At 39.9% G+C, this 14,056-nt stretch overlaps 2 non-coding genes across 2 annotated transcripts; one reads left to right on the top strand and one right to left on the bottom strand.

The window, feature by feature from the left end:
* Positions 1 to 12,047: 12,047 nt before the first annotated feature.
* On the bottom strand, positions 12,048 to 12,120 carry trnaf-gaa (transfer RNA phenylalanine (anticodon GAA)). Its single transcript has one exon. It is a non-coding gene; the product is annotated as a tRNA-Phe (tRNA).
* Positions 12,121 to 13,102: 982 nt separating this feature from the next.
* trnae-uuc (transfer RNA glutamic acid (anticodon UUC)) lies at positions 13,103 to 13,174 on the top strand. Its single transcript has one exon. It is a non-coding gene; the product is annotated as a tRNA-Glu (tRNA).
* Positions 13,175 to 14,056: the final 882 nt, after the last annotated feature.

Raw genomic sequence — 14,056 nt, forward strand, 5'->3', positions numbered from 1 at the left:
GCACCCATACATTTAGTACAAGGACACACAAGTGCACGCAAGTACACATACTTTAGTCCAAGTACTTGCAGTACAAGTACATATCCAAACAAGAGCAATTGAAAGATGAAAAAGCGGTAATTCGACCACCAGAAAGAGCTGTTTTTCAATTGTGGCGTCCAGGATAACTTAATAAATTGTTGATGAAAATTCCGTTAATAATAGAAATTCCAAGTTCAGTCGCGTTATCTATTCTCCGTTACTGATTAATAATTAATTTACTAAGGATTTTATTCTGACGAGTATATACTTAATATTAATCACCGTCGTTTCGTTTAAAGTTAAATAATCTTTCAGTTGGTGCACTGATTACTTTTTTCACCAATTGGCGATCATCAAAACGGTGTTTATTAAAATAGCACTTGTTTTCAGATGAAGATGTATTACAATGACAATGTCTTTTGAAAATGGACAATATTGGGAAACCATACTGGTGTCCTGTTTACTCTGTTTTCATTTGGAAAGACAGATTAACATGAATGAAAACTGAAATAAGCAAAGAATTTTGCACACAATGACATTTCTCCACCTCGCAGATATCCACCCAGGGCATTGTCTCGACCACCCGGCGTCCGCTCGTCTCAAAGAAGAAGAGAGGTTGCCATATATCAAAAAAGAAGAGAAAGAATTTGTACTCATCAAAGTGGAGGAAAAGTTTGAACCCGTAAAAGAGAAGCAGGAATTTAATTACAATTGTGAACCCCCACATTAAGGGGGTGCCGAATCCCCTCAAAAAGGAAGGAGACCCCCCCCCCCCCCCCCAATGTTAAAGAAGAAGAGATGGACATCCTCATGTGCACTTTTGAGCCTTTAAAAAGCGAAGACGACGGTCTGAGCAAGGCCAGCAGCTGCTCAACGGAAGCACTCAAGCTCATTGCTCCGCTAACGAAAAGCAACGCCGCTACGTCGTTGGACACCAATGACGAAGACGAAGTTCACAATGCGGCCGCCGCGGACCATAAATGCTCACAGTGCGGGAAAACCTACGGGAAGAAGTCGAACTTGAAGAGGCACACGAGGAGCCACACCGGGGAGAAACTTTTTCACTGCTCCATTTGTGGGAAGAAATTGTCTTCCAAGCAAAACCTAACGAACCACACCCAAACTCACACTGGTGAGAAACCTTTTTCCTGCTCGGTTTGCGGTAAGAAAATGACTTCCAAGCAGAACCTGACACAGCACACGAGAACACACACTGGGGAGAAACCTTTTTCCTGCTTGATTTGTGGCCAGCGATCTGCCGAGAAGGCTAAATTGACGATCCATACCAGAACGCATAATGGGGAGAAACCTTATGCCTGCTCGGACTGCAGCCAGAGATTTGCGCACAAGAACTCCTTAAAAATCCACCAAAGAACCCACACGGACGAGAAACCGTTCTCCTGCTCCGTGGGTGGGGAAGGATTCCCTGCCAAGTCAGATTTAACAAAACACACGAGGACCCATACCGGTGAGAAACCTTTCACTTGCTCACTGTGTGGCCAAAGATTCACTCGGAAAGAGTACTTGATGGAACACACGAGAACCCACAGTGGCGAGAAACCCTTTGCACGCTCATTTTGTGGTCAAATCTTCTCTAAAAAGGGAAATTTAATGCAACACAAGAACCGACGCTGGTGAGAAACCTTTTTCCCTGCTCAGTTTGTGGTGAAAGATTGTCTTGGAAATATCAGGTTAAGAGACATGTGTGTGTTCGGATGGAAAATGGTGACCATTAAACATTTTAGTCATTCATGCTGATTATTTTGGTTCGAATTATAATTGTATTATTTTCCACAAGTATAAATGTGACAATCAACCAAGCTGCCATTTTTTCCGGACTATATTCCGATGCAAGATTAAATTTATGAATACAATTCATATTTCACACAAGATATAATCAATCGGTCAGAGATCAAGGTGGAAGAGGATTTGGAAAATTGAAATCGATTTCTGAAATCGCCAATAAACCCTTTTCAGGGATGCAGCGATAAATTATGGGAAAAAATATCAAAGGAAATTTTTGTTGAGAAAGCAGCAGCAGTATTCCAAATGTGAAACTTGACGTGAAGGAACAAATAATCTCTGAATTGGGGAATTTGGGAGCACTTAGAAGAAGAAAAACAATTGTACATCAGTTTACTTGGGTGAGCTGCCATGTTGAGTCATGGGAAGTCCTATCTCTCAACAGGGGCTATGGTGGCCTTGGTACAGTACCACTACACAACTTATGGGTTTAAGTTGTTTGTGGAAATTTTTGCACAGCATTCATAACCTGTGCTCAGCATATCAGTGCACGATACGGAATTCCAAAGAACCATTGACTTATAGTGATAACAGCACCCAAATTGTGTAAACAAAATAATTGATGGGATTGGCAAAAGGTTCCATATTTTGCTATGGCATCACTGCGCGTACATAACAGGTTTAACCATAACATGAAAATAGTGTTTTGTAGACCATACAAAACGTCGATATACACTGCACAATTGGAACTGGATGATGAGGCTAATCTCATTAACTACATAAAAAGCAGAAATATACTAAATAGCAGAAGGAGACTGTGCTTCTCAACAGGAAACTGACTTGACCAACGGTGGTGCCAGGAGACTGGGTGCTCAACCTGACGTATAAAGAAGAAGCACTAGCCGACCCAAAGGGTGAACGTCCAACTTGTTGCTGACCAACCAGCAGACATGAAAATAGCCGAGAGGGGGTATGTGGATCCACCTTTTGCACTGTAAGAAGGTTTCATCAGTTGAAACGTTTGGGGAGACAGGTGAGAACAACTTTCTGATGAATGAATTGAAAAGGCAACCACTCCAATATTGATTGGAAATAATATTGCAGAGAGCAATGCCATAAACCATAGGGAACTCTTTTATATTGGTTTTATTGTCTCCACATGTGTCCAAATGTAAAAGGTTTTCAATTGAGACTAAACCTTACAAAGGGTTAAATCAAATGACCAGACGAGGGTAAATACGATCGGATATAACAACAACTCCCTCAAGTGTTTTTACAAAAGAAAAAAAGTGGCCTGCTTATGAAGAAAGGGAAAAATATTGAAACATTGTCTATCCTGTTACGCAAGCAGTGAATGACATGCCAAATTTTTGTGCTACCTACCTGTTTGAACCTTAAAGGGCTGAATCTGGTGCGGTAGATGAGAGAGACATTGTGTGCCCATTGTCCAAGACAAACTGCGCCACTGATTGCATGTTTTGGCTTATGGTGGTGAAATTGTACAAATAAATTATATAAGTCCTTTTAAAAAAGAAATAGGACTATGTGTTGGTCCCTAACCAAAGCTGTTAAAGGCCTGCAGACCCTGAACTGGAAACAAAGAGGAACTCTTGTGGAACTGTCTACTTTCTGGCAGACTGGTGGGATAAGGCCGATGGCAAATGTAAAGAAAAAAATGGCCTTCATTGAGGTGAAATCAATGGCTGTTTTGGCTATTACTTTAACAATGTGTGGGTATTGTCTTAGCCCCTGCTTCTGCTCTTTGCTAGACCGACTTATGGTTGATGCAATTGCTCTAACAAATTCCAAATTGGAAGGATTGTATTTTCTTACTAGACAGCCTACTCGTGATAACATTGATGTCCAGGATTATGCAAATTAAGAAAATTAGTTGAACACTAATGATTTTGTTCTTCCTTTTCAGGCCAGATATGCAAATAAGGAAGGGCTGGTAAAGATCGAGAGAACGGACTTCCCCCAAGTGTATTTGTCATAAATAAAAAAGATTATGGGATTGCGTTCAAATACATAATAACAAGGTAATATTAGGGTTATCATTATTATATATTTACTTATAATGAAGAATGCTTTGCTCTATATAGAGTTATTGACACTAAAAAGTCATTTTAATGCATCTCCTGCAATAATAATAATGCTCGCTCCCAAGTTAACCGAAACAACTTGAAGGTCACTCCTCTTTGCAGCTGGACTTCTCAAAACTATTGTTTACACCGAGCTCTCTTGGGAAGATACGGATGACTTTCAATTGTTTTGAGAAACATCGGCTTCTGAAAGTGTGGTTCACATCAAGCTCTCTTAGGAAGATCCGGAGGACTTACAATTTTTTTTTTGACTTCTGACAGTGTTGTCCACAGCCCTCCCTCGAGATGATCTGACAGACCTTCATTTGTTTTGAGAACTGAGATACATGTGATAGATCTGAAATACAACTTTGGGAGCAGGTTAAGAAAGAGTGAGATCAATGTAATATGAAAAAGATTTATTACCAAGTTGCAAAGTGGAGAGTGAGAGCTCTAACAGTGGAGTCCTGTTCAGCGCGATGTTCTTTCAACTCTCTACGAATAAAGAGTGGGTCCGTCTTTATCTAGGCAAACAGGGTAATATTTCTAAGACAGGAATGTAGGACAACGTTTATGTATAAAAGTTTAGGCTGATATGGTTAGACATTTGCAGCGCAAAGTTGTATACGAACAATATTTTTTATAGCTCACTGAAAATGCTGCAGCCTATCTTACCGCTTATCGCGATTCGAACAAACAATTGCAAGGTCAGCTAGTTAGCCTATCTTGCATTCCACGATCTTAACAAACAATAGTAAAACCAGTTTGGCCACCTGGCTCGACATAACCAAACAATTATTAAGCCAGTTGGCTTAGTCTATCCCACAGCATGTTGTAAATCTTATGTAGTAAATAAGCAAGAGAGGCATCGATTCGACAGAATGTTCTGGGACGGAGACGAGTCAGGATCGATTCTCTCTTGCAAGACACCGGTTATGAGTCAGATGCCTGTTTTATTTATGTGTGCATTCGTGAATGCCTATTGGTGAACCTATCTATCCCTTGCCATAAAGAAATACTCTTTTTTTAAGATAAATCTGAAACAGATGAAGTTCAAGGTGCCCCTTTTTGAGAAAATCATGGTAAAATACCAGTTATAGTCAACTCTCAGTTTGCTTCTGATAGGTCTGAAAATACAACTTCAGGAGCAGGTTAAGAACGAGTGAGATCAATTTAAATAGGAAATAGGTTTATTACCGGACTGCAGGATGGTTGGAGAATGCTCCGACAGCTGTGAACCTCTCACAGCCTGCCTTCCTCGCAATTCCCTCTGAATGAACAGAGCTCAGTCTTTTTATAGGAACTATAGGGTAATATTTCTAAGACAGTGATGTAGGACAGAGCTTATGTAAACAAAACTTTGGGCTAATATGGTTAGACATTAGCAGGTTTAAGTTGTATGCAAACATGATGTTTTTATAGCACATACAAACTGCCGCAGCCTATCTTATATTGCACGTTTCGAACAAACAGTTCCAAATTGAGTTGACCATATTCCACAATACAAGGAAACAATTGCAAGGCCAGCTAGTTAGCTATCTTACAATTCGTAGTGCGAACAAACAATTGCAAGGCCAGCTAGTTGGCTTTTCCTACATTCCACTGTCCTAACAAACAATTGTAAAACCAGTTTGGCCACATTGGCTGGACATGAACAAACAATTATTAAACCAGTTGGCAGGTCTACCCCAATAGCTTCCCTTTGGAAAACAAAATCAAAACTAGATAAAGGCAGGGTCATTGGTGCAGTTTATCTTGATCTCAAAAAGGAATTTGACACCATTAACCACCAGACACTGCAAACTAATTTTAATTTCTCACCAAGCACGCTAATTGGATTGAATCAGACTAACAGAAAAACAGTTTTGGGGGGTACCGGAAGGCTCAGTGCTAGGTCCACTGCTTTTCAGTCTTGAAATAAATGATCTGCCAAACTGTTGTGCTCGGATTGTCACCTCGCAAATGTATGCCGATGTTGCTGTTCTATTTGTCCACATAAAAAAAAAACATGCTCATCTCTCATCTCATCTTGTCTTCCTCTTATCCCAAGTTTGGTTGCGGGTACAGCAGCTTCAGCGCAGAAACCCAGACTTCCCTTTCCCCAGCCACTTCATATAGTTTTTCCTGGTGTATCCCAAGGCGTTCCCGGGCTAGCGGGTAGACATAGTCTCTCCCCAGCCTCTCCGAGGTCGGCCCCATGGCCCCCTTCCGGTGGGACGTGCCTGTTCAGCTGCGATAGGCTCCAGTACGCTCCGTGACCCTAATGCGGATACATTGCGGTTCAGAAAACGAGATGAGATGAAGGGGAGATTTATTCCTTTCATTTCATCTGTGAGTAAAATGTTTCATTTCATTCTCATTTCTGATACTTTTCCTCTCTTTATTAAAAAAGGCAATACCAGTTTAGAAATAAACGGAAAGACTAGTTTAAAAATTAAAAATGTATTAACATTTCACAAAAAAATATTTATTTTTGCCAGATCCGTTAGACAGGGAATACTCTAAATCGGTGGCCACCCAATTGCAGGCTTTATGGAACCACCGGCAAACACCTTATGCCTGATTTACCTTCCTGCAGGGTAATGTCCGATGGTCTCCCGTTCTCAAGAGTTGCCGTTGATTACTTTGGTCCGTTTCAAGCAAAAAGGGGAAGATGCCTATTAAAGAAATGCTCTAATTGGAATCATTTACTAGTAAGCCATGAGTCAATTTGCAGTTTGGTTCTTTTTGTTGAGAAGACTAGATGAGTAATTCGCTCTGTAAAATAACGGGGGCAGGCATTACATGATTTTGTGTAACAAAAATGAGAAAAGACAGTGGACAGCAACTACGGTTATTTCCCAGTCAGAGATGGAGTAGAGGTGCATTCTTAGAGAGTTGATTTTAGATGAAGTAACCCCTGACTGCACTTTTGTGCTACTTCCTTGCAAATATTGACATTTTATACCAATCTTATACAATCGCGTCTCCAGTTCAAAATGACAAGAAATCTTTTATAACTATTGGCTGAGTTATTTGTTTTTGCAGAGCCTTGATTTCCATACATACAGCTTTTCCAACTGAAAGTCTACATTGATTTACTATATAACAATCTATAAGAGTCGCTGCTGAGTCAATTAAATCAAGTGATTAAAGGCATATTTCTTACCCTTAGTTCCTAATGTAATCAATATTTAATGAATACTCAACATGGACTCACATGGATCTGTAGCAATCTACTGTGTATGTCTTCCTATTTTGTTCAAAACTGTCAACCAAATTCACCTCGCACGCAATTCTAAGGGTCAAAATTAAAATAAAATGTTATAATAACATCTATGTGAATTTTGTAATAAGATTTTGTTATAAAATGAAAATAAGTAGAAAAACACTAGACGGCGTCCGTGGTTCGATCCCAAACCGGGGTTGAGTAGAAGCGAATGCAGATGAAGTAACCACTGAGCTAAACCAATGCAACAGTGCAGGGTAAAAAATGACTATTTATATAATCTGATTATATGAATACCAGTCAACTTGTACGTTTTATACATATTTTATACGTGTTTTTACCATTTCAAATCATGTAAGCCGTACACCGACTTTTGTACGGGAAAAAAATATTTAAAAAATCGCCATATTTATTAAAACCGATTTCAACAAGACCATTATCACTAAAATCGAGATAGTCTCATAGGCTGGTAGCCAACGACGCTACTGTCTTAGATTGTTACTATTGTCACGGTATATCAGCAGAAATTATCCTCAATCGTATGTATTTTTTTTTAGCGGTGTACGGCAATATCAATAAAGGATGACATGCGCATGCGTAGATATACATAGAGAAAAAAATATCATGGAACCAAGCATGGAGGAGTCACCTAGTAAGAAACGAAGAACTCAAGGATCGGGTCGACACCAGAAAGAATGGGAGCTACTTCAAGGTGAATATGCTGACTGGATTAAAGCATCGTTAAGAGGCACTTATTATTATTATTTAATTATATAGTAAACCCTTACCCTCCTTTTATATTTTCACAACTTGTATCAAATAACAGTCCACTATCTCAGCATTATATTAATATTGTGATAGGTTCATTAATAATTACCCTTCTTTGTAATTATCAATAACTGCAGGCAGACATCTTATTCAATTATTGACATTTAATTAAATAGATTGGATCACGGATAAGAATCTTAAGGGGAGGTACATCAAGCAACAAGGATTTCTCCTTCACTCCGAAGCATCTCCTCGAATAGACATTTTCGTACGACTCTTATTGCCATGAATCAAAACAATTTACAAGGTTGTTGATTATTTCATAATGCATAAGCAAAAACAACATCTGTAACTATAATATCAATCAAGGTATTCTACCAATAACAAAACAGGACACTAAAACCAACAACATTTGGATTAAAAACAATCACGCTTTCATTTGACTTAACAATCACATAACAATTCCATAAAGAAAGACCGAAGTGCGTCACGAGGTATTTCCACTATGCTGGAAATGGCGGAAACAACATCTTTGTTATAGGCCAGTGACCCTGGCTCCGTTGCAAAAGAAAACAATCGATCTCGAAGCCCCAGATTGGGTGAGTTGCTGTATAAACAATCCTTGGATAAGAAGTCCACGTGAGAGAGGACTTGAAGATTGTATATGACCTCGAGCACTTTAGGAATAATAAGAAGAATGATTTAATAAATAAATGAATTACTACACATATATGTATCCTAGTAATACAGCATAAACCCAACATATTGCTCTGATTTGTCTTTGGGTCATCGAAACACAGGGATATGACTTTAATGTAGACTAAAGGCAAGGTCAATCCATGATGAGGATTGAAATTTGGTAATATTTCTCCCATTTCTAAAGCAATACTCACAATAACTGGCAGCTATTGCCTGCCAACTTTTACTTACTTACTTTAATACACACATTAATGTGTTAATGGTCTTTTTTCTGTTTATGTTTGATATGTCATGTTGACGGATGCAGTTTTTTATATGTACCGTATCTTTTGCCGACCCGGCCCATCTGTCAGATTTTTTAAGTCAATGTGGCCCCTGGGCCGAAAAGTTTGCGCACCCCTGCACTAGACAGATGAGCCAGGGGTGCCCATACAATGACACTTTTTTTCCTTAAGAGGCTAATGTCCCATATGATCCCGTCATAGATCATAATTCGACAAAACCAGAGCTTGTCCAGGAGTTGGACCTGGGACCTCTCACAACCTAAGCGAGAATCATAACACTAACGAGCCAGATGTCCTCTTAGAATGACACTTTTTTCCTCAGGTGGCTTTTGGCCCATATTACCCCACCATAGATCACAATTCGACAAAATTTGGTCTCGTCCGGATTTTGCTCCCGGGACCTCTCTTACCATGAGCTCAAGGCGGAGAGCTAACAAGTATGAATATGTCATAAATAAATGTCATAAATGTGTCTGGCCTGGGAAGACGAACTTGTGGAGAAGCACTATACAATTTCGTCATACGCTGCTGAGGGTATGATGACTACTAGGCTTTTTGTCAAGTCAATGATGACGACAATGCCTATGTCTGATTTTCATTTTTCAATCACACCACTACACCAACGAGCCAGGAGTTCCCATACCGAGACACTTTTTTACTCAGGTGGTAAATGTGCCATATCACCCCCATGATAGATCACAATTTGACAAAATAGCAGCTCATCAGGGAGTTGGACCCAGGACCTCTTACACTGAAAGCGAGAGTTAAACCACTAGAACAACAGGTCAGACGTGCTCCTAGATTTCACTTTTTTTCACAATTCACAATTCGACAAAGCATGGACTCGTCCGGGAGTTGGACCCGGGACCTCTCACACCTTGAGCGACCAACGAGCCAGATGTGCTCGCAATGTGACACTTTTTTCCCGAGGTGAAATATGTGACATATATTAGTTGGACCCAGGACCTCTCGCATCCAAAGTGAGAATCATACCACAAAACCAAAGGCGCCCGAACAATTACACTTTTTTCTAAGATGGCTGATCTCCCACATCACACCGTCATATATCACAATTCGACAAAGCGAGGGCTCATCCAGAAGATCCGCGACCCCCCACACATTAAGTAAGAATCACAGCACTAGACCAACGAGCCAGATACGCTCATTTAACAACCCTTTTTTTTCTCAGATGGCTAATGTCCCGTACCACCCCATAGATCACAATTCGACAAAGCAAGGGCTCGTCCGGGAGATGGACCCGGGACCTATGGCACCCTAAGCAAGAATAATACAACTAGATCAACATTCCTAGGGTGCCCAATTAGTGACACTTTTTTTTTTATCTCAGGTGGCCAATGTCCCATAATACCCCACCATAGATCACAATTTTAGCAAAGCAAGGGCTCATGCGGGAGTTGGACCCAAAACCTATTGCACCATAAGCAAGATCATCCCACTAGACTAGACCAACATGCCAGGGGTGCCTGTGCAGTGACACTTTTTTCGCTAATCTTCCATATCACCCATCATAGATCACAATTCGACAATGCGAGGGGTTCTCCGGGAGTTGGATGCAGGACGTCTTACACTGTTGGGTTAATTTTGTAATACTATATATATGTGTGCATTTAATAATATTTTTATGGAAACCTCTTAAATTTTTCTGATGAGAACTCGGGGTCGCAACAAGCCACCGAGTCCTCGTTCCAAGGACTGTTTACTGGACTTCTACCCAAGGAATGTGAATCTGGAAGGATGCTTAAGAAGATGCTTATGCAGCCTGATTTCTATCCTAGATCCTAAGATATACTTTGCAAATCACCTCATACGATGTTTACTTAGGATGAGAGCTATTTCCTATAGCTCTCTGTTACCACAATAAAAATCAACAATAATTAAATTAGAGAAATCAATCTTGCTAGGCATTTCCTACTTACAATTTTCAATGTTTAATGAAAAAACCCACAAATTGTCACCAATATGCCAAAAAAATGTAAATCTTTCCAGTGTCTACCCCACTTCCAAGTGTTACCATTGGTGTGAAATAATGTTCTTGAAAATTATTGATTCTGCAAAAGTTACCTTTTCTCACTTCATATTCTTCTGATCAAAATTCCGATAGAAATTGATCGGGAATCAGACCTGATCGCATCATTTTCGCAAGATCGGAATCTGACAAAAAACGAATCATTTTTCTGAAACACGTCCCGCAAATGCCTTGACATTTTGATGAAGGCGGAAGTAATACAGTAAAACATGGTCAGGCCTAAAAATCATTGTGAAAAAGGAACAGAAAATAGTCAAATAGGAAAATTTTTATTTCATTCCATTTTTCTTTTTGTCATCTATTTAAATACTAACAACAAGTGTTTAATTGCATTCTAGTTTCATACACATATTTGAGAGCATGTTCTCACCAAAAAGAAAATGCAGTCTCAGTTAAAAAACAAATGAAAAAGACTGGTAAAAAAAGTGAAAACAATCGAAAATTACATCTAAATATGAGAAAAGAAATTCTTATTGTTGGGTTTATTCTGTAATACTATTATATATGTGTGTATTTAATCATTGTTGTATTAAATCATTCTTCAAATTGTCCAAAGAGAACTCGGGGTCGTAACCAGTCAACAAGTCCTCATTCCAAGGACTAGTTTCTGGACCTTTACCCTAGAATGCAGACCTAGAGCACTTAAGAAGATGCTGATGCAGCAGGATCGCTATCCGCTCAACCTTTGTGATTACTCGCATATTGTCGTAAATTTTCAACATTCTCTATCTGAGCCAATTTTGGTCATGGAGGTGACAAGAATCAAACTTGACTGCAAAACCACTCATGGCTTACAAGGAAGCCAATTTCAAACTGACTGCCTCCTGAATTACGCTTGATTTGTAAAGTCCAATGTGTTGCCAAAAGCCAGAGGTGAACCGCTACATCATCAGTCTAACACTCTCCCATCTGAGCTACTTTGGCTGATTATTACGATTAACAACCAACTTGGACTGCAAATTTACTCATGGCTTACTAGTACAATATTGAAACTGGAGCATTTACTGATATTGGTCTAGTTTAGAGAGTCCAATGGACAGACGAAGACCACGGTCGATCAGGGGAATGCTCTCCCTCATTTCTTATCTGAGCGAATTCAGACCATGTTGGTGACAAGAGTAAAACTTGACTGCATAACTACTCATGACTTATAAGGAAACAGTCGATTTAGGACACATTTGCCTAGTCCAACGTGCTGCCGAAACCCGGGCTTGAACCAGGGACCTTTAGATCTTCAGTCTAACGCTCTCCCAACTGAGCTATTTCGGCTGATTGATGAGCAAAGCAACCAACTTGGATTGCAAAATGACTCATGGTGTGACAAGCTAAAGTGATTAAGTTATTATTGATTGCATGTTGGGGATTACAGTAAAAGTTGGATTGAGGACAACAACTAATTACTGTGATTATTTCACCCTGTGTTTCAAGCAATACGAAAATGCAGGGTGCAATATTCGTAGGCACCGCTGGGATTGCAGTTCAGATGACCAGTGTCGATGACCTGCTCACTAAATTCTGAGCCAGCCAAATCCAAACATTACAAACCAGGAAGAAGGCAGTGAGGAGAGGTGTTGCTGTTAAGAACTGGAAGTTGGCAGTTGAGTACTCGTCTTCTGAGGACAAGCTGAGATCATCAGAGAGACAGTAAAGACATGCCAGAAATTTCCGTGTTCAGCGGAGGTGTAAAGTGGTCAGTTTGACCAGATTGTCAGGCTAGCTATTTCCTGGTCAACCTGTCCAATGAACTCACTTTTTCGTTAATTGTTTAAAGAGCGTTTGGGAGGCATCACTAAGGGCTTTACAAAACTTTTACACTTAACTTGGCGAGAAGCGTACTGTATAGCACAAGATAAACGTGGACTGAGAATGGGCATCGGGAGAAGCTTGGGCTACTGTAGTGAATGGGCCAATGTGGAGTCGAGTAGTTCAGTGAGTATTCAGCTGGCCAATCAGCTTGCATTTATGCCTGTGATGCTTTGCGCATACGTGCATTCCTTCTGTTTTAAAAATTTGTAAAATGATGCAATTACTAATTCTAATTGAATATTTATTCTCAGATTTTGTAAAATAATGTAATTTCTAATTTTAATTTAATATTTTTCATTATTTATTTATTTTTTCTTTAAAAAAACTAGAAGTTCTGAAGCCGCGATGGATGAACGGCGAAGTACCGAGGTCCCAATGTAATTTGATTAGTCTATCATCCAAACTGCATGCTTCTACTTGATCTGGATCAATTTTGCATGATGTATCCCATATGGTCTAGCGGTCAGGATTTCTGGTTTTCACCCAGGTGACCCGGGTTCAACTCCCGGTATGGGAAAGTTCCAAATATTTGGATGGTTTGACAACTTTTGAACTCCTTTAATTTCCAGAAACAAATCCCTTTGAATTAAATGTCTGGATTCAGTAATATTGGACCTCTGTCCTTTCCGGAAAAAAATGCCAATTTGTTGCCAAAAGCCTTTCACGGTTCTTACAAAGTAGATGTTTGTTGCTAATGATGTGGTTATTTATTGAGTCTATCATCCTAGCTACATACTTTTAAATGATCTAGATCTGCTTGCCATGAAATATCCCATTTGGTCTAGCAGTCAGGATTCCTGGTATTCACCCGGGAGGCTTGGGTTCGACTCCCGGTATGGGATGCTTCTGACTAGACACCTGTATTTAAATGTGTCATGACAAGCAAATTTGTATGGTCTCAAGTTTTTTTTCTTTTTCAAATGAATGACAACAAAACACAACACAATTTGACAAAAAAGCGATACATATGACCCTCTTGTTCTTAGAGATGTGGCGTCATTGATTGAACAACTCCCTCCTCTGGCTAGGGGAGGAAGTCCATGGCTCAAGAAATTCTTGGCCTTAATGAGTGGACAGAATTGTGCGCTTGGTGACCTGAGACAGGCCATGTCAGCTTCCTGCACTCAACATCAGCTACGAATGATAGAAGAAGAGGCAGGAACTACTAGACATCCTCATGAAATTCCATTGACCCAGGTAATTAAAAATGCCTTCCCAAGACCTCATGATTCGGCCCCAACCGTGTTTCCACACACCGATGGAGCTGGAGGTCCGGTGCAGAATGAACAATGTGTTAAAAACTGGATAGAAAGCACCGGCCGCCATCCATCTGGTATATTTGAGAGTGAAACCTTGTTCAGAACAGCTGTTGTTGAGGGTCTTCCGGAACCTGTGAAAA

The sequence above is a fragment of the Stigmatopora nigra genome, chromosome 20 (genome assembly GCF_051989575.1).
Source record: "Stigmatopora nigra isolate UIUO_SnigA chromosome 20, RoL_Snig_1.1, whole genome shotgun sequence".
NCBI lineage: Eukaryota > Metazoa > Chordata > Actinopteri > Syngnathiformes > Syngnathidae > Stigmatopora > Stigmatopora nigra.